General features: G+C 43.9%; 1 protein-coding gene and 1 long non-coding RNA gene across 5 annotated transcripts in view; one reads left to right on the top strand and one right to left on the bottom strand.

The window, feature by feature from the left end:
• Positions 1-21,459, bottom strand: part of LOC145536938 (melanoma antigen preferentially expressed in tumors-like) — a 33,499-nt gene that overhangs the window by 11,593 nt on the left and 447 nt on the right. The window contains exon 1 of one of the 4 annotated variants that reach the window (XM_081567256.1): positions 6,138-6,804. The exons of 2 other annotated variants lie outside the window; for them this stretch is intronic. The gene's annotated coding sequence lies outside the window, so the exon portion shown is untranslated. Of the gene's footprint in view, positions 1-6,137; positions 6,805-21,459 lie in introns of those variants that run through there. One more of the 4 variants, XM_081567258.1, reaches the window with a different exon arrangement.
• Positions 16,590-20,568, top strand: LOC145536940 (uncharacterized). The gene is made up of 2 exons (XR_014076094.1): positions 16,590-16,669; positions 17,839-20,568. It is a non-coding gene; the product is annotated as an uncharacterized LOC145536940 (long non-coding RNA).

Raw genomic sequence — 21,459 nt, 5'->3', positions numbered from 1 at the left:
TATACAATATCAGGAATAAATTTTCCTAGAGAAACAAACGACCTATATATAGAAAATGCTAAAACACTGATGAAGGAAATCAAACATGACACAAATAGATGGAGAAATATACCATGTTCGTGGATTGGAAGAATCAATATAGTGAAAATGAGTATACTATCCAAGGCAATCTATAGATTGAATGCAAACCCTATCAAGCTACCAATGGTTTTCACAGAACTAGGACAAATAATTTCACAAAATGTATGGAAACAGAAAAAACCTCGAATAGTCAAAGCAATCCTGGAAAAGAATGGAAGTGGAGGAAACAACCTTCCTGACTTCAGACTATACTCCAAAGAGAAAGTCATCAAGATAGTATGGGACCTGCACAAAGACAGAAATATAGATCAGTGGAACCAAACAGAAAGCCCAGAAATAAACCTGTGCACCTATGGACACCTTATCTTTGACAAAGGAGGCAAAAATATACAATGGAGAAAATACCATCTCTTTAACAAGTGCTGCTGTGGAAAATGGTCAACCACCTGTAAAAGAATGAAACCAGAACACTTTCTAACACCATACACAAAAATAAACTCAAAATAGATTAAAGATCTAAATGTAAGGCAAGAAACTATAAAACTCTTAGAGGAAAACATAGGCAGAGCATGCTCTGATGTAAATCACAGCAAGATCCTCTAGGACACACCTCCCAGAGTAATGGGAATAAAAACAAAAGTGAACAAATGGGGCCTAATGAAACTTAGAAGCTTTTGCACAAAAAGGAAACTAAAGCAAGGTGAAAAGGCAGCCTTCAGAATGGGAAAACATCACAGGAAATGAAGCAACTGACAAAGAATTAGTCTCCAAAATACACAAGCAGCTCATGCAGCTCAGTACCAGAAATATAAAAGACCCAATCAAAAAGTGGGCCGAAGAGCTAAATAGACATTTCTCCATGGAAGGCATACAGATAGCTACCAAATACACGAAAAGCTCAACATCACTCATCAGAGAAATGCAAAGCAAAACCACAATGAGGTACCATCTTACGCTGGTGAGAATGGCTGCTATCCAAATGTCTACAAACAATAAATGCTGGAGAGGCTGTGGAGAAAAGGGAATCCCCCTACACTGTGGTAGCGAGGCAAACTAGTACAGACACTATGGAGAACAGTGTGGAGATTCCTTAAAAAACTGGATATAGAACTGCCATATGACCGAGCAATCCCACTGCTGGGCATGCAGACCAAGGAAAACAGAACTGAAAGAGACACATGTACATGTACCCTAGTGTTCATTGCAGCAGTGTTTACAACAGCTAGGACACAGAAACAACCTAGATGTCCACTGGCAGACGAATGGATAAGGAAGTGTTAGTACGTGTACACAATGGACTATTACTCAGCTATAAAAAAGAACACATTTGAGTCAGTTCCAATGAGATGGATGAAACTGGAGCCTATTACATAGAGTGAAGTGAGTCAGACAGAGAAACATCAATACAGTGTATAGACGCATATATATGGAATTTAGAAAGATGGTAACGACAACCCTATATGCAAGACAGCTGAGAGGGATTTATGTAAAGAACAGACATTTGGACTATGTGGGAGAAGGCGAGGGTGGGATGATTTGAGAGAATAGCACTGAAACATGTATATTACCATATGTGAAACGGATGACCAGTGCAAGTTCGATGCATGAAGCAGGGCACTCAAAGCCAGTGCTCTGGGACATCCCAGAGGGATAGGGTGGGATGGGAACTGGGAGCGGGGTTCAGGACTTGGGGACTATGTAGACCGATGGCTGATTCCTGTTGATGTATGGCAATAGGCACACAATATTGTAAACTAATTAGCCTCCAATTAAAATAAATAAATTTACACCAACAACAAAAAAGACTAGAGAATATACACTTGTCAGTGATGGATTGTAATGATCTCACAGAGATGATACCATTAATTTCTATAAAGTAGAAATATTACAAGCAATCTTATCTAATCCCAATGCAACAATAGTTGATAACAAAAATTGAAACAGAAAGGCTTTTCCATCTGAAAAAATTTTAACTCTTCTTTAAAAAGTGCTGAGTTCAAGAAATACAAAGTCAAGTTATAAAGAACGACTATGAAAAACTACACATCAGAATCTATGGGAGACATTTATAGCAGTGATCTGAGGCAAGTTCACAGCCATAAACACACTTATGGGTAAAAATAAAAGAATGAAGATAAATGAATTAAAAGTATGGCCTCAGAAAACTGAAAAGAAAACCTAGGAATAAAAGAACAACTAAATAAAACAAAAGATAAAAGCAGAAATGAATGAGACACAAAATAGAATAACAAATTGAAATCCTGTTTTTCAAAGCAGACAAGCCATAAGCTGGCTTGAAGAAGGAAGCAAGATCACAGAGACAGACAAAGTAATAGGTGAAAAGGATGAAATAATCATTGAAACTTAAAAACTGAGGGATTACTTTGTCAACCTATACTCATATCAACTTGAAAATCCACATGAAATAGGTAACTTCCTAGATAAATACAGACTACCAAAAGTCTGACTCTAGTGTTAGAAAGTTTAAATCAGCCAATTTTCACAGAAGAAATGGATAAAGTTATTACAAGAACTACCGTCACGAAGCACTTTGCTCAGATGTATTTATCAGTGAATTCTTGTAAACCATCAAAGATCAAATAGTACCAAAGCTTTATGACTTGTGTAAGAACATTTGAAAGGAAGAACACTTCCTTAACTTCTTTTAGGAAGCAAGTAGGATACTAACACATACACATAGATACCAAAACTATAAATAGAATATTAGCAAACGGCCAACAATACATTTAGAAAGTAATATACTGTGACAAAGTGGGATTTATTCCATTAATACAAGGCTGGCTCTATATTAGGAACTTCACTGATATCATTCACCACGGTAACATATTTAACGACAAAGACCCTGATGTTGAGAAAGATGGAAGGCAAAAAAGTAGGGGGCAGCAGAGAATGAGATGGTTAGATAGCATCACTGACTCAATACACATGAATCTGAGCAAACTCTGGGATATAGGGGAGGACAGAGGAGCCTCAGTTGCAAAGAGTCAGACATGACACAGCAACTGAACAACAATAATCATATGACTATCACCATAGATGCCAAACCAATCTTTGGGAAACTTCAATAGGCATTAGTGTTAAAAAAGAGAAAACTCAAGAAATAGGAATCAGGGATGCATTATGACATGATAAATGCTATGTAAGAAGTTCCTCATGCAAGTACTTTATTTATATAAGTACTTTATACTGGAGGTTTTCCAATAAGGTCAGGAATAACCAGTGTATGCCTAATACATCACTCCCATTCAGTCTTCAACAGCAAGCACTAGTCAGTTGACTAGAGAAACCAAAAAGATTTTTAAGAATGGAAAAGGAGAGGTAAAGCCACCTCTACGTGCAGGTGATATCATAGCACACCTGAACAGTCTTATAGAAACCATGACAAATTAACTAAAATAAAGAGAATTCAGCAAGGTAGTAGGATATAAAGTTACCTACAAAAATTATTAGTCTTTGTTTCTACACACACACACACACACACACACACACACACACACACACACACACACACAGAGCTGGAGGACACTTTAGGAGAGAAAATCCCATATACAATAGCGATAACAAAGAGTGAATGTATAGAAATCAACTTAACGAGAGCATCTATACAAGGATAATTTGTAAACACTTTCGAACAACATAGAAGGAAACTTGAATAAGTAGAAAGATTTTCAATGACCTTAGATAGAATAACTCAGTATTAAAAAGATATTCATTCCCTCTAAAGTTATGTATACATTGAATATAATCTCGAAAATATCAGCGAACATTTTTATGAGTTAGACCAATGGATAATTTAGTTCATATTTTTTAAAAAACATGCAAGAATAGCCAGGATGTAAGTAAAAAGGAAAACCTATGAGTGAATAGTAATCATATCAGACATAAAAGCACACTATAAAGCCCCAAATTTATACCAGTGGGGTACCAGTACAGGAATAGACTAATAGGCCAGTGGCATCGAATAAAAAACTCAGAATAACACCAGTTATATTTTGGGATTTTTCTATGTGATCCAAAGGCATGTAAAATCACTGAGGCAAAGATGAACATTCAATAAATGATGCTGGAACAACATTAAAAAAAATTAGTGTAGATCTATGATCTACCATCCACAAAAATAAACTGTAAATGGGTTTAGGCATCTAAACAAAAAAATGAAACCATAACAAAATCTTGAAGATAATAGGGCCGAATTCTTCTTCAATATCAGCATTGGGAAAGGCTTTCTAACTCTGACTGAAACTTCCAGAGGTGATTAAAGAAAAGAACATTCTATGTGACGAGAAAAGATTTTTTTAATGTATGGCAAGTGAAAGTGAAAGTGGCTCAGCCATGTATGACTCTTTGGGACTATGACTCTTTGTGACTCCATGGACCTCCATGGAATTCTCCAGGCCAGAACACTGGAGTGGGTAGCCATTCCCTTCTCCAGGAGATCCACCCAACCCAGGGATCGATCCCAGGTCTCCTGCTTTGCAGGCAGACTCTTTACCAGCTGAGCCAGCAGGGAAATCCAAGAATACTGGAGTGGGTAGCCTATCTGTGCTCCAGAGGATCTTCCCGACCCAGGAATTGAACCGGAGTTTCCTGGCTTGCAGGCGGATTCTTCAGCAGCTGAGCTAAATTGAAAGGCATTGGAGAAACTGGGATAAAGTATTTGCAGGATGCCCCACGGACAAATGAATAATAGTCCAAGTATACACACAGAAGTCAAGTACTGCAGGACAAAGGGCTAATATTTCCTCAGGAAAATGGGAAAAGCTATGAATAGAGAATTCACAGTATATATATAATGTGTCAAACTTCCTCATAATTAGACAGATACATACTAAAACAAGGGCTTCCCTGGTGGCCCAGTGGTAAAGAATTCACCCAGTATGCACAAGATGCAAGAGACTCGGGTTCAATCCCTGGGTGGGGCAGATCCCCTGGAGAAGGTAATGGCAACTCACTCCAGTCTTCCTGCCTGGAGAATCCCATGGACAGAGGAGCCTGGCAGGCTGCAGTCCATGGGGTCACAAGAGTCAGACAAAACTGAGAAAGTAAACCACCACCATACTGAAACAACACGGAGATATCATTTCCCACCTGCCACGACAATAAAGGTCACAAAGATAGGGAAACACATTCTGATAGTGAGGCAGTGAGGAAAGAATCCCAGTGGCCAGCGGTACAACTCTTCTGGAGAGAAATTTGGAAATACCTAACATAACTACAGATGCATTTAACATTTGGCCCAACAATCCTACTGCTGGGAATAAAACTTGAAGAGATATTTCTACCAACACAAAAACACGTGTACCCAGGGTTATTCACTGCACCATTGTTCGTATTAATTAATACGAAATGTTGAAAACAACTGAAATGCCCCTATAGAAGCCAGTGTAATCCAATGTAGCTGTAAAAAAGAACGAAGGAGTACAGAATAAGGAGGTTTTTTTAATGGAATGCTGTTTCTTGCAAAAGGAAAAGTGCAAAGAAGCTTTAGAAAATGCAATCTTTCATTTAATAAACAATGGAACATAGGAAAACCCGTATGCATTTATTCATTTGCGTAGAGGAAATACAGGGAAGATTCAACCAGATAACCAGATTGGTTATCTACAGGGGGACTGTGGAAAAGACATGGGGAATGGGAAGGCTGTAGAAGGTGTGGGGAAAGAATCATACTCCTACAGTATGTGTTTCTGTGTAGCCCTGAGTCTGAATTTAAAGTCTGGCATATCAATAAGAACCACAAAAATAATTAGATGCAAACAAATACGATTTTTAAAGGAGCGCAACACGATCGAGGCATTTTATTTTATTTTATATTTTTGATCGAGGGATTTTAAAGAGAGCAAGAAATGATTAGTCACAAAATTGAAGCTAATCACAGGTAAGGAAAGAGGGTTGTACAGAGGGTGGACAGGAGAGTTGGCCGGCGAGCAATTTAATCGATCGCCTTTCTTATTAATCCCCAAACTTTGGTCCTAGGTAATTTCATTTATATCGGTAGAGACGTAGTTTATAGAAAGAATACTTTTGAGATGTACCTGACTGGAAGAAGAGTCGGAAAATAGTTGAGACGTCCAAGACCCCAGCAGTGGCAGCGCGCTCCTCCCTCTCCTCAGCTCACCGCCAGCAAGCCGCAGAAGAGCACGTGATTGGTGTAGTTCCGGTCACATGCCATGCACTCACTCAGTCAGTTCGGTCCCGGGAGGCGGGGCCAAAACACAGACCCGCCCACGGGGAGTGAGGGCAGAGAGGGTTATGGGTGAGAGGGTTCCTCTCAGATGCCAGCTCTGCACCTCTAGAAACCATGGTTGGAAAGCTGGGCACAAGGTCTCTCCATGTGGCCTAGATACCACCTGGCCAGGATTTCTGCCAGGCCAGGACTCAAACCCAGAGAACTGATGTCCACATCGATGAGCTTTGCAACAGAGACTGAACTTAAAAACGATTGGCCCCTTGATGAAAAAGAGGCTTTTCAGGTGGCGCTAGTGATAAAGAGTCCGCCTTCCAGTGCAAGAGATGCCAGAGTCAGGTTCGATCCTGGGTCGGGACGATCCCCTGGAGGAGGTCACGGCAACCCACTTCAGTATTCTTTTTTTTTTTTCACTCCAGTATACTTGCCTGGAGAATCCCATGGATGAGGAGCCTGACGGGCGACTTAGCACTTGATGAAAAAAGCCATCAGACTTTAGTGTCCACATGGCTCTCCTATGGTAAATAAGGAGTTGAGTCCACACCAGATAGGGAATATGTATTCCGGCCTCTGTGCAGTTAAGCCAGCATAGCAATGACATTGACATTTGACAAAAGCAGCATAAAGGAGAAAACTGCATGCATGCTAAGTCGCTTCAGTCTTGTCTGACTCTTTGTGACCCCATGAACTGTAGCGCACCAGGTCCCTCTGTCCAGGGGCTTCTCCAGGCAAGAATCCTGGAGTGTGAGGCCATGCCCTTCTCTGGGGAAGAAGAAAACTGCGACCCCTTTAAGAACAAGAGGCATTCAGGGTATTTGTGTCCAACCTTCTCAGTGTGCAATGTGGGAGACCTCGGTTCGATTCCTGGGTTGGGAAGATCCACTGAGAAGGGATAGGCTACCCACTCCAGTGTTCTTGGGCTGTCCTTGTAGCTCAGCTGGTAAAGAATCCACCCATCAGTGTGGGAGACCTGCGTTTGATCTCTGGGTTAGGAAGATCCCCTGGAGAAGGGAAAGGCTACCCACTTCAGCATTCTGGCCTGGAGAATTCCATGGACTGTATAGTCCATGGGGTCGCAAAGAGTCGGACACGACTGAGCAACTTTCACTTTCACTTTCTCCCTGAAATCCTGATTCCACTGTTTATTTCCTGTTCTCTTCCCAATTGTTTACCACTTTTCAGAATACAATACATTTTATTTGTATGCTATTTCTCTAAATTGGCCATCTCCTTCTGATGGAAAAATATAAATTCCTGGAGGGCAGGAATCTTTGTTTATTTGTTCATTAACATATCCTTATACTAATGCCTGGTATAATGTATACTTCAAGATTTGTTCAAGGAATTGTTCTCCAGCCACACTAGCCTCTTTTTTGTGCCTCTGACCCTAACTCTCACTCACCAAGCATGTTCTCACACCATTATATATTTTCCTGCAACAACCTGCCCACAGATGTTCCTATAACCACCATCCTTACTAAGCTCACTTCTCTGCTCACCTTAGCAGCCAAGGCTTACTTTTCTTCATGGCACTTAGCATTTGATCATAATTTTTCTGAGTATGTTTTGTTTCTCTGATTTGTTGTTGTTGTTTTCACTTTGCTTTAGTTTAGTTTTGCTTTTTCCTGTTCTCTGTCTACACTTCTTTCTTATACTCTTTTAATTGCTGCTAAAGAAGTAAACCATCCATGACTGTTCTAATTTTTGCCATATAATGTCATCTTTCACTAGATGGGGGTAATGGCATTAAATATCTTAAGACTGGATCCCTGGGTTCATGACTTTACCACTGAGTGGTACCATAAGCTCCATGACCTTGGCCTGGCGCGTTAACACTTCCAAGATTTCATTATCCATCATCAAAAGGAGAATGACAATTGATGTCACTTCTTGACTGTTGATAGGCTTCCATTTAGATAATGCATATATAGGGCTTAGCAGAACACTTGACAGTGATGATAAATGGAGGATTATTATCGTGATCATTGACTGTATGCTATCAGAATTGAGCGTCAAGAGATCTAGGCTTCTTCCTAGTCTCTGTTGCTTAAAAATATATTGCAATTTCCACGAAGTTACCTTAAAGCACACTGTGCTTTAGATTCTGCTTCAGTCCAAAAGAATGACAATGCCTATCAATACTGTTTCCCATAAGTAGTTTAAGGAAAGTCTTAAGTATTTAACTCATCTCCAACCCAGTATCACTTTTTTAATGGGTAATGGTTGGTTGAAGTGCTTCCAGTGTCCAGACAAATTTCTAAAGAACCTCAGGCAAGGGTAATGAATAATCCTGTTCTCTGTTGCTCAGAGGAACAGACATTAGCCCAGCCTAATGTCAGGTTCTGCCCAAAGAACCTGAGCAGAGAACAACTGAGAGGTCCAATTCAGGTGCCACTTGTACAGACAGTAACTGGGCAGATTGCAACGATAATGCACTTAATGTCTTCCTCTAGATGGACCACTCAGGGGTGAAGATAAGAGCAACAGAAACTTTTCAAAAGGAGAATTTTAAGGTATCTTATTTTCCCCTATAAGAATTTTGAAAACTGGCTTCTCATATTTTTAATTTGCAAAGGATGTAATTTCTAGAATATTGTAGATACACCAGATAAATGTGTTTTAGATATCCTTTTTCTAAATCTTGGTACTACAAGTGTAGTTCACTCAGTTTATGAAAAATGTTCAGCATATGACTGAACGATTGGAAATCTAGTTCTCACTGAATATTTTCAATTATCAATAGCATTATAGTTTATAAGTAAAAGTCTGACTTCATTTCTCAATTTCAGTAAATGTGTGAATGACACTCTATAGTATCTTCCTTTTGAATTTCAAATCTAATATTGCTCAGTGGATAATGAGATAGAAAGCAAGCTAGAAGAAGCCCACTTTTAAGTCTAAAATCTATCTCCCAGGTTTCAGTAAGAAGTGCAGTATTGTTGTGTTCTATACTTTCTACTTGTTTCTTTCTCTTCCACTTCTTTGCTGAGATTTTCAATTTTTTCGCTTGTTTAAAGAGAATTTGTAACTACTTGATAGTTACTTTTATGATGGTCACTTCAAACTTCTTGTCATTATTTCAACATTGTTCACATCAGTGTTGGCATCTGTCGAATGTCTTTTATTATTCAAGCAGTGATTTTCTTAATTCGGGGTCCTGTGATCTCTATCATTTCCTGGGCCTTTTGAATACCACATTCTAAGACCCTGGACCCTATTCATGTGCATTTTTGTGTGCTTCTTGGGTGCAACACACAGTGATATGTGCTCTACCCTCAGATTCCTGCTCTGATTCCACACGAGGAAAAGTGGATTCCTAACTCAGGCTGCCTCAGTGGTAGCAACCACCCAGCGCAGCCCTGGATACCGTCCCAGTCAATGTGAGGCACCAATTCACAGCCCTTCTGTAGCTTCAGAAAGGGAGTATAAGCTCAGTTCTCCTCTAGGCAGGGCTGACCCCAGGGAAGGGGGAAGGGAAGGGCAGAGCAAATAATTTGTGAAGAAAATAGTCAGGACTACATTAATGGATGCAGAAGTAGTATTTGACAAAATCCAGCAGCCGGTCATAATAAAATCTTTCTCAACACACTGGGAATAGGGGATAATTACCCCCAACTTAACAGACTCAAGGGTAGGTGCAGAGATCAGCAATGTTTGTAAGTGTCAGGGAGGAATGTAGGCACTCTCCAGAGGTAACAACTTGGGAAACAATTCCAGATGGCACAGTCCAAAACCGGAAATACAAAGAAGTGATTGACAGCTCAGGGTTGTGAAGCCTCTCACCCTCAGTCTCTCCATCTTCCCTCTCCTTTCTCCCCTGGGTAGCTCCCTCCCACACTGTCCCAACTCCCTTCTCCTGTGCCACAAGGACCAGCACTTCAAATCCAATCTGCAGGCCTTCCACCCCTCCCTGCCTCCGTTCCTCCAGTGCCCAGTGAAGGGTGTGGAGGAAGAGGGAGTGAGGGGATGGAAGGCGAGGGCCTTGCTACCTCACTGGGGGTCCAGCACTCTGTCATATCAAGACAGACCTCAGGGATGGCCCAGGAGGCTGTGGCAGGGAGGTGGGTGTGGTGGGGCTCAGGAAGGAGGGAGGAAGATGAAGACAGGAAGAGAGTGGAGGGAGGAGGGGAGCGATGAGACATAGGGGTGTAGAGACAAGGGAGAAAGAGAAAGGGAAGGGAAGAGAAGAAAGCTCTACCATGGCGGGGGTCAGAGGAGAGGCAAGGAAAAGGGGAAGCGGTGCCCCTGAGGCAGCCCTTTCCTTCCCCTGCCCCAGAACAGCCCAGGCACCGTTCCTCCAACTATGCACATGTTGGACTGGGGGTCACTGGATGCTGGTTGAAGCTTTGTCACCTGTGTGAGCTCAGTCAGACTTGGCCGTGGGAAACAGAGCAGCCAAGGGGGTAGATCGTCCCCAGAAGGAGTAAAGGGACAGTTCCCGGCTCACTGTGGGGCTGAGGGTCTTTGGCCCGCCCTTATGATCACCACTTTCTCTCCCGATGGCCCCTGTGCCTGTCTGAGTTGGATATTTCTCTGAGGAATCACAGCTGTCTCAGGCTACCTGGGGATCCTCTGGAGGACAGGCAGGATGGTGTGACGAGTGCAGGGAGGGACGGGCGGTGTCCCCCAAGAGGCCTGTCCTGCAATCTCCTCTAACACCTCTGCCCTCTGCCAAGTTGGAGGAAGGAAAAGAATGAAAGTGTTAAATGTCTGGCCATCTATTCCGCTTGCTGACATGTTGCAGTCATGCTGAGGGGGCCCATGTGGACATCACTCATTGTTGTGTGTCCATCTCACTCCTGGTAGGATGAAAGATGTATATCAAAACTGTTCCAAACAATTCCCATGCTTCTCTGAGTAAACATGCTGGGGTTTGCTCTTGTTGGAAACGAAATACCGTGATGATTGTAATCTGTTTTTGGAACAATACATAAATGCTCTAAAGGCTGGAACAAAGTCCTAGGAAAATATCATGCCTAATGAAGCAGAATCACTGACTTTCATTTTTTTTCTTTTTTATTTATTTTAATTGGAGGCTAATTACTTTACAATATTGTGGTGGTTTTTGCCATACATTTAGGTGAATCAGCCATGGGTGTACATGTGTTCCCTCCCCATCCAGACCCTCCCTCCCACCTCCCTTCCCATCCCATCCCTCAGGGTCATCCCAGTGCACCAGCCCTGAGAACCCTGTCTCATGCATCCAACCTGGACTGGCGATCCATTTCACATATGATAATATCCATGTTTCAACGCTATCCTCTCACATCATCCCACCCTCGCCTTATCCCACAGAGTCCAAAAGTCTGTTCTTTACATCTGTGTCTCTTTCTCTGACTTTTAAAAGCTAAAATGAAGTATTGCACAGTTCTAAAAATGTTGGAAGACCTCACTATACTGTATTTTCTGGGATGTGAGAGGTTGGGAAGATCCATAGCCCAGGAGAAAGCAAGTACAGTGGGAAGGACTTGGGCTGAGAGTCTGATCTATGTTAGTTTGAGCTCTGCCTTTGTCATGCTGGGTCACCTGAGAACATTCACTTAACATCTCTAACCCTTACCTCCCTTCAATACTCGAGAGGCATAATAAATTATACCCTGAATATTTGGTGCTGTGGTTCAAAGCTCAAAGATAATTTTCGTACTTGAGAGAAGAATTAGAAAAATGAAATATAGGTCTAAAGAAACTGTAGAGAATGTAACCTGGAGTGACAGAAGGATAGAAAGTACCAAAAGAGAGTAGATGAGAGTTAATGGAGAGGTGGTGAATAAATCTAATACATGTTTCGTTGTCATTCAAGAAAGAGAAGAATAGATAAGTATTTGAAGGGATCATGATTGGGAAATATCCAAAAGTAATAAAAGATATCAAATTGTTACAGCCACATCAATGAGAGAAATACTTTAAGGAAACTATACTGTAGAAAAGAAACATGTCATAATTATAAAAGGTTTCATTTGATGCGAATATATTAATAAAGCAATTCAAATATATGACATTCTTATCATAGGAGTCAAAATACATGCAGCAAAAATTGACAGAAAGAAATGGTGAAAAAAACAGTCACAGCGAGGTATTTTAACAGCTCACTGAATTACAAGGAAAAGAGACAAAAAAAAAATCAGTTAGATGGAAAAGTTTTGAACAACATGAGTGACAAAATTAATTCAGAGTAGAACACTGCATACAAAAACTGTGGCTGGAACATTCCAGAATACGCTTGGCCATGAATCAAGAAACTTCAGTGAGAGTAATACAATCGACCCTGAATGGTTCGTGTGAGGATTCAAAGGTAAGGGTGATTTCTCTGCCCTTCCCTCATCCAATTATGAATCCCAAGATTTTCAACACTCTCCACCCCAGGGAGGCTCCCCTCTCTCCAAATATTTATCCTGAGAGGTATCAAGGACAAACAACGCCAAGCACTAGTTGCAATGAGTTGGACACGACTGAGCAACTGAACAACAACATATAGGAAGAAAGTCCACTGTGAACTGAACTTGTAAACTGTCCAGTGTGAACTGAACTTGAATCCCTGAAATGAAGGCTGGAGACATTTTTACAGATGGGTGAATGCTAAGGTAAAGTCATTGAGGGGTGTTTGAATGGGGGTGGAGTAGGGGGTTATTTCCTATGATGCAGCTACTTGGATTTGGTAATTAGCACTTATGTGGGGCTTCCCTGGTGGCACGATGGTAAAGAATCTACTTGCAATGCGGGAGGCCTGACTTCGATCCCCGGGTCAGGAAGATCCCCTGGAGAATGGAATGACTACCCAGTCCAGTATTCTTGCCTGGAGAAATCCATGGACAGAAGAACCTGGCAGGCTACAGTGCATGGGCTTGCAAAGATCTGCACCTGAGTGTAAGAGTAACACTTTCTCTCTCTCACTTATCTGGAAGAGAAACAGTCTTCTCTTGTATTGCTGACAGGAAGCAGTGCTGTAAATTGAAACAAGGTGTTCACTGAACTTAGGCCCTTAACCTCCCATAGGGACAGGGAACAACAGGGAGGGTTATCTCCCTGAACCTTTGCACTTCACAGCGATGACTCTCAGGTCCTTGAGGCAATGTTTCATCTCAAATTGAGGAGAAAGGATTGTAACTATAAGATATCTAACTGCTCTAAGAGTGAGTACTGGGGAATATCTGTCTGCTACCAAGTTTTAGATGCAACAAACAGCAAATCCTATTGTTAGCATTGAGCTTTTTCAAGGATACAATTAAAGGTGGGGCAGAGGGGACCAGTCTGGGGTTGTCTCTAAGACATAGACTGCTAGAAGCCATGCTTGAGTTTAGTCAAGTCTTTTAGCGCAGAGATTTTGAAGGAGTAGTTATGAGCCTGGAGTTCTGCAAGACTCAAGCAATCACATGATTAGAGCCTTTCCCCTTCAGCAGAGGGAAGATTCTACATCAGCCATGAGCTTAGCCACAAGAGGAGAGGTTCATCACATGTAATCATGGCATATGTGTTAGGGCTCACTCCACACACATCCTTAGAAGAGTGGAAAACAATCAACCTGAGCCATTGTGCCACCATCATCTGTGTAAAGGGGAGTGCCCTGGGTGTCCTGTGGGTTAGGGTGGGGAGGATCTCACAATCCCACCTACCATATAGGGTTCTAAGGTCAAGAACTCATGGTGACTGACTCACCCAGTTTGGCTTGTGGGCAGTGACCAGGTCTTCAAAGAGTGTTTGTGAGGAGAGTCTATGGGATGAAGTCATGGGTTTTTGGAAAAATAAGGAAAAATGGTCAAGGGAACCAAGAATCGTCTCTAAATCACCTTGTCAGGGCCACATAAGCAATATGAGTCCTCAAAAGAAGTTCCTTTTCCAAGCAGAGAGAGGAGAGCCCTAGGGGCCAGAAGAGACTGAGCTCCCAGTTCTTACTGCCCTCCCCCCACCCCCACTTTGCTACCGGTGTAACACCGAGAGAACCCTTAGAAACCGAGCCACCCATGCAGAAGCAGGTAGCTAAAATCAGGAGGCCTGGGTCCCAGTTACTTGGATCTACAAATCTAGGGATCTCTGAGGGCCTGCTGCATGCCAGGCCCTGTGCCTCCTGCTTCATATTTTCTTCCTTCTTGTGTTCTGATCAGGACTCTGATATGCAGAACTGCCAGGTCCTGGCCCTCTCTGAGGCTGCTGAGGCTTAATGAAATATAGGAGCTTGTCAGGAGTCATTCAGATGCTACACGGAGATGCAGACACTGGGACTGAGCTCTACTGAAGGAACACGATACCACCATGAATAGTTTTTAATAAACTCCCGCTGCCATATTATGAGATTTTTCTGAAGGAAGATCAAAGCTGCAAAAAGTACTGAAAGTAGCTGCATGACAGTCCAGCCCGTTCCAGGGAGGGCATACCAGGGACAGAAATGGAAAGCATAAAGGACACAGGAAGCGGAGCTTAGTGGGCACTGAAATAATAGTAGGGGGAAAAGTCATGCTGCTTCTTTTTGAAAAATGTGGACAATGTGGATTGATGTTCCCTGTTATCAGAGACAGAATTGGAACTCTGGAAGTCTCAGACCAGCTTACTTAGCAAGGGAGAGGGAGTGAAGACAGGGTATCAGGCAGAACTTTCTGGAATTTTCTCTCTCCTAACAGCAAGTTCTTCTGGAGTCTCTGTGACCTGAAAGAAGAAATCCATCTCCTGCATGAGCTGAAGAGAAATCTGCACAAGAGTTGTGAACAGTTTGGATGATGGAAGTGAAAGACAAAAAATAGACACACACTGAAATAAACCTTCAAGAAAACCTAAAAATACATGTGAATATTTGGTCAACCGATTAGTATATATTTTCTAGTGTTTCACTCAACAAATTTTGCTAATTACAAAATATTAAACACTCTAAATGTGTATTTAGAAGATAAAGTCATTCTGCGTCTTCCATCTATATGAATCCATCACCGTGACTCTTAGATATCCAGTATTTCCTAGGTTGGTGCAAACTTTCCAAATGCATTTGTCCTTAGCTAATGTGCTTACCTACCTAAAATATTTTAAAGTGTTTAGGATGATTGTATATTATTTTTAAGAGTTACTATCATGTAAAATTTTCTTCAAGGTGGCTTTCTCACTTATTATGTCTCCTAATTTTCATTTTTTAAGCTAATGTGATTTGGCATCTATCTAGAGGTTTATTGAGGAAGGGTTTTCCATTTTACGTGTATTATTTGTTGATCTCTTGCCTACTTTGTCACTTATATGTCATGGCATATTTAGTCATTCAGCCATGTCGACCTCTTTGGGACCCCATGGGCAGTAAGTAGCCCTGCCAGGCTCTGTCGTCCATGGATTTCCCAGGCAATACTGGAGTGGGTTGCCATTTCCTTCGCCAGAGGCTCTTCCCAGTGGAAGGACGGAAGGATCTAACCCAGGTCTTCTGCATGGCAGGCTGATTCTTTACCCCTTAGTCATCAGCTCCCTACTAGGGAAGCCTCCTCCCCTTACCAGGGAAGCATGCCCCTCCTCCAGCCTGGGAAGCCCCCAGTTAGTAGATAAGAAAACAGTGGGGAGGGGGCCGCAGAGGAGGCGGGGAAAGCGCGACTAGGCCAATAGCAGGGCGGGGACCACCTTCGGATTGGCACCACATGCACCGCGGGGACTGCAAGATCTTCCCCATGCTGGACATCCCAGGGGAGCAGGCCCAGAGACTGCTTGAAGCACGTGGAAGCTGCCGAGGAGGGGCCGATCGCGGAGGCCACAGCCAGGGCCTCTATGTAAGTTGTCTTCCTATCTTCCTTCTCATGGGCAGCGTTCCCAGGCATCTGCCACAAAGGCAGGTGCCCCCATGTCTGCACTTAGCGGGATGGAGGGCCTGGAGGGCCTGAGAGGACACCCCCAGCAGAGCAGCACTGGGGTAGCAGGGTGTGCAGGCCTTTGATCAGCAAGACACACTCTGATCCACTGCTAAGAGTCCTGCCAGTTTGGTTTTGACTTCAGCCCCCCTCCCATCCCAAGAGAGACCAGCCCTTGGCCAGGCACATTCACCCAGGAGGATGCCCAGGAGGGAAACAGCGGACCTGCTGGTCTGGAAAGTTCCAGATGGGGCACCAGGCAGGGACCAGCGGGGCAGCCTCTGACACCGCACAGGCTCTGGGGGTGTGGGGGGCGGAGGGGTTTCCCTCCTCCCTCCAGGACGAGGGTCCCAAGCAGGGGAACAAGCGGCTGCAGGCAAGACAACCGCTGCGGGTAGCCCCCTCCCGCCTGCCTACGCCTGAGTGACCGTGGCGCCAGGGGGCGCCACAGCCGCTTGGAGCGGCGGAATCTGGGGAAGAAGAGACCAGTCTCCTGACTAGCCGCGGGCCCGACCCCAAGGCGGACAGCCGACCTCCCCAGGAGCCTTTAAACCTCCGTCCCAGGACAGGCTAGGTAACAGCGAGGCAGACAAAGCAGGGGCGGAGCGCCCCACAGCCGCCACCCCGCCTTGGACCACCACGCTCCACCTACAGACCGCCCGGGGCACGCAGGCTTCCGCGCTTTGGGCCCCTGACTAGGGATCACTGGGCGCTGGGCGCCCGTCGGCCGACGACAACCCCAGGTCTCCTGGAAAGCAGGCAGAACCCCCTGGCTCCCCGATCGCCCCTTGTCTTTCCCAAACCCCGGGACCCTCCCCGCACCCGCGTCTCAGGCACCCTCCCAGCCACAGGCGAGGAGGGGGAGAAATTGCCTAACCGACGGAGGGGAGGCCCGAGGCGCAGAAGGCTGGGAAAAACGCTGGGCTGCAGGCCTGCAAGCCATCCCCGCAGGGTAGCAGCCTCAGCCACTCCGCCTAGCCCTGAGGCTCTGCCCCAGACACACGTGAGGCTATGCGCTGGTCGGGCACTTCCGGGGTGGGGGTGGGGTGGAGGTGTTGTAACTGGCCACAGTGACGAAGGAGCATTGGAGATGAGGGGCTGGGCCCCACGGAACCCTGGAACATAACCTCGAGGGACGTGGCAGGGAGGTCGGGCAGGAGAGACACGCCAGAGAAGACGTCCCGGGACGCGAAGGCGGGGCTCGCCTTGGCCCTCCAGACAGGGTTCAGGGTGTTCTGGGTGTAGGCAGGAGAGGAAGACGAAGATGTGTGGGGAGAGGGCGAGGAGCTGCCTTCCCACCCAATCGCTTCACGCCACCCCTTCTCACTGTCGTCCCTTTCAGAAGACTAAGCCCCGACTGCCTGCCGCCCAGGCGCCAGGTCCTTGCAAAGGCGTGGACCGGCCTCAGGCGGCCTCCCTGCCCCCTTCCCGTCCCGCCTGGGGGCAGGCTGGAGAGCTGCCTGGAGAGGCCTCCAGGCTCTCAGAACCGCGTTAATGATCCTCCTGCAGGTTCACCTATGTACATAGTCAAGATCCACCGTCTTAATGCTCAGCCAGGCCTTTGGGCAGACCCTGGCGGGGCCCATCCCAGTGCCTCACTAAACCATCCATCCAATCAGGAATAGCAAGGGGGCAGTAGCAACCAGTTCTCCACTGACTAGCAAAGCTCTTCTTTGGTCAGGCATCTTAGCATAAAGTCTATAATATTTACTTTTAACACATTTCCTTCTTTTGCTAGTACAGAAATTGTGTAAATTTATTCATTGATTTTTGCCAAGAGAACGCAATGGTCATAGCAAACACCCTCTTCCGACAACACAAGAGAAGACTCTACACATGGACATCACCAGATGGTCAACACCGAAATCAGATTGATTATATACTTTGCAGCCAAAATGGAGATGCTCTATACAGTCAGCAAAAAGAAGACCAGGAGGGGACTGTGGCTCAGATCATGAACACCTTACTGCCAAACTCAGACTTAAATTGAAGAAAGTAGGGAAAACCACTAGACCATTCAGGTATGACCTAAATCAAATCCCTTATGATTCTACAGTGGAAGTGAGAAATAGATTTAAGGGACTAGATCTGATAGACAGTGCCTGATGAACTACGGACGGAGGTTCATAACATTGTACAGGAGACAGGGATGAAGACCATCCCCATGGAAAAGAAATGCAAAACAGCAAAATGGCTGTCTAAGTAGGCATTACCAATAACTGTGAAAAGAAGAGAAGCAAAAAGTTAAGGAGAAAAGGAAGGATATTCCCATTTTAACGCAGAGTTCCAAAGAATAGCAAGGAGAGATAAGAAAGCCTTCCTCGCCGATCAATGCAAAGAGATAGAGGAAAACAACAGAATGGGAAAGACGAGAGATGTCTTCAAGAAAATTAGAGATACCAAGGGAACATTTCATGCAAAGATGGGCTTGATAGAGGATAGAAGTGGTATGGACCTAACAGAAGCAGAAGATATTAATAAAAGGTGATGAGAATTCACAGAAGAACTGTACAAAAAAGATCTTTACGACCCAGATAATCACGATGGTGTGATCACTCACCTAGAGCCGGACATCCTGGAATGTGAAGTCAACTGGGCCTTAGGAAGCATCACTATGAACAAAGCTAGTGGAGGTGATGGAATTCCAGTTGAGCTATTTCAAATCCTGTAAGATGATGCTGTGCAAGTGCTGCACTCAATAAGGCAGCAAATTTGGAAAACTCAGCAGTGGCCACAGGACTGGAAAAGGGCAGTTTTCTTTGTGATCCCAAAGAAAGACAATGCCAAAGAATGCTAATACTACTGCACGATTGCACTCATCTCAAACGCTAGTAAAGTAATGCTCAAAATTCTCCAAGCCAGGCTTTGGCAACACGTGAACCGTGAACTTACAGATGTTCATGCTGGTTTTAGACAGGCAGAGGAACCAGAGATCAAATGGCCAACATCCTCTGGATCATCAAAAAAGCAAGAGAGTTCCAGAAAAACATCTATTTCTGCTTTATTGACTATACCAAAGCCTTTGACTGTGTGGATCACAATAAACTGGGGAAAATTCTCAAGGAGATGGGAATTCCAGACCACCTGATCTGCCTCTTGAGAAACCTGTATGCAGGTCAGGATGCAACAGTTAGAACTGGCCATGGAACAACCGACTGGTTCCAAATAAGAAATGTTGTACATCAACGCTGTATATTGTCACACTGCTTATTTAACTTATATGCAGAGTACATCATGAGAAACGCTGGACTATAAGAAGCACAAGCTGGAATCAAGATTGCCAGGAAAATATCAAGAACCTCAGATATGCAGATGACACCACCCTTATGGCAAAAAGTGAAGAAGAACTAAAAAGCCTCCTGATGAAAGTGAAAGAGGAGAGTGAAAATATTGGCTTAAAGCTCAACATTCAGAAAACTAAGATCATGGCACCTGGTCCCATCACTTCATGGCAAATAGATGGGGAAACTGTGGAAACAGTGTCAGACTTTATTTTGGGAGGGCTCCAAAATGACTGCAGATGGTGATTGCAGCCATGAAATTAAAAGACCGTCGCTCCTTGGAAGGAAAGTTATGACCAACCTAGACAGCATATTGAAAAGCAGAGACATTACTTTGCCAACAGAAGTCCGTCTAGTCAAGGCTATGTTTTTTGCAGTAGTCATGTATGGGTATGAGATTTGGACGGTGAAGAAAGCTGAGCGCCGAAGAATTGATGCTCTTGAACTGTGGTGTTGGAGAAGACTCTTGAGAATCCCTGGGACTGCAAGGACATCTAACCAGTCCATCCTAAAGGAGATCAGCCCTGGGTGTTCATTGGAAGGACTGATGTTGAAACTGAAACTCCAATACTTTGGCCACCTGATGTGAAGAGTTGACTCCTTGGAAAAGACTGTGATGCTGGGAAGGATTGGGGGCAGGAAGAGAAGGGGACTACAGAGGATGAGATGGCTGGATAGCATCACCGACTCGACGGACATGAGTTTGGGTAAACTCCGGGAGTTGGTGATGGACAGGAAGCCCTGGCATGCTGCGATTCATGGGGTCGCTAAGAGTTGGACATGACTGAGCGACTGAACTGAAGTGAACTGATTCATTGATTATTTGGGGGTGGGTGCGTGGGTACCATGCAGCTTGCACTGCAGGATCTTAGTTCCTCAACCAGAGATTGAACCCAGCCTAAGGAAGTGAAAACACTGAGTCCTAACCACTGGAGCACCAGGGGAGTTCTCAGTGATGTTTTAAATGCAAAATTTATACAACTTGTGAATAACTGAATGCTTATTTGGCTTAAAGAAGACACCATAGAAAATGCCTCCGACTTAATTCTATTTGTGGGATTTCCCTGGCGGTTCAGTGGTTGGTTAGGACTCTGCACTTCCAGTGCCGCAGGTCTTGAGGTGGATTCCTGGTTGGGGAGCTAAGATCCCACATGTTGCAGCATTCGTCCAATAAATAAATAAATTAAAAACACTAGTTTCTTAATTTTTTTCTTGTTAAATTCCTTCTCCCCTCAGAGGTCACACCTTTCCAGTGCTTCTGCCTGGACCTTACACACTACCATTTCTGACAGCTCTATATCCAGGTCTACAGCAGGATTTTATCTTCCTCATCTTCCTCAGCACCAAGTAGGTGGGTTGTGTACATTGGAGGCATGGTATAGATATCCTCAAAGAAATTAAAAACTAGCTATATGACTGAAAAAGCTTTCAACTATGCTACAAATATATGTACAAAAATTAAAGTGAAGTTAAGATCTTTTCTATCCATCCAAAAAGTCTCCGATAAAGAATGGTGAATTGTTTTAGAAAATATCAAGGACATGTCTTAGGAGCAAATTTTCAGCATATAAATGAAAAAGGGTGTTAGATTCCCAAAAACCTACAGGAAGGAAACAAATTGATAAAAAGTACTCAGCTGCAAACATGTAGTATCGTTCAAGAAAAATGGAAGGATGATTCTGAGTACAGAACCTTCGATGTGAAGTATAGACCCTCAGGCACGAAGGCCAGAATCTCCAGAAACAGAAGATGATTTCCAGGCCTTGTAGCCTGGTGGAGTTTACCTAGCTGGATTTCAAGATTGCTTGGAGTCAATAACTCTTTTCTTCATTTTCTCCCATTTGGAGTGGGAATGTCTGTAACTATTATCTTATACCTATCCCACTACTGTATTTTGGGAAGGGGTAACTTTTTTACTAGTTCACAGACCCACTGATGGAGAAAATTTTTGCCACAGGGAGAATCATACCCAGTTTCTCACATATCTGGTTAAATGATTTACAGGTGAGATTCTGGACTTGATAGGTAATATGTTGAGACTTTGGGGAATATTGGGATGAGATGAATATGTTTTGCATGATGG

This window comes from Giraffa tippelskirchi, chromosome X (assembly GCF_054371585.1).
Source record: "Giraffa tippelskirchi isolate mGirTip1 chromosome X, T2T-mGirTip1v1.2.pri, whole genome shotgun sequence".
NCBI lineage: Eukaryota > Metazoa > Chordata > Mammalia > Artiodactyla > Giraffidae > Giraffa > Giraffa tippelskirchi.
This window is presented reverse-complemented; position numbering and strand designations above follow the sequence as displayed.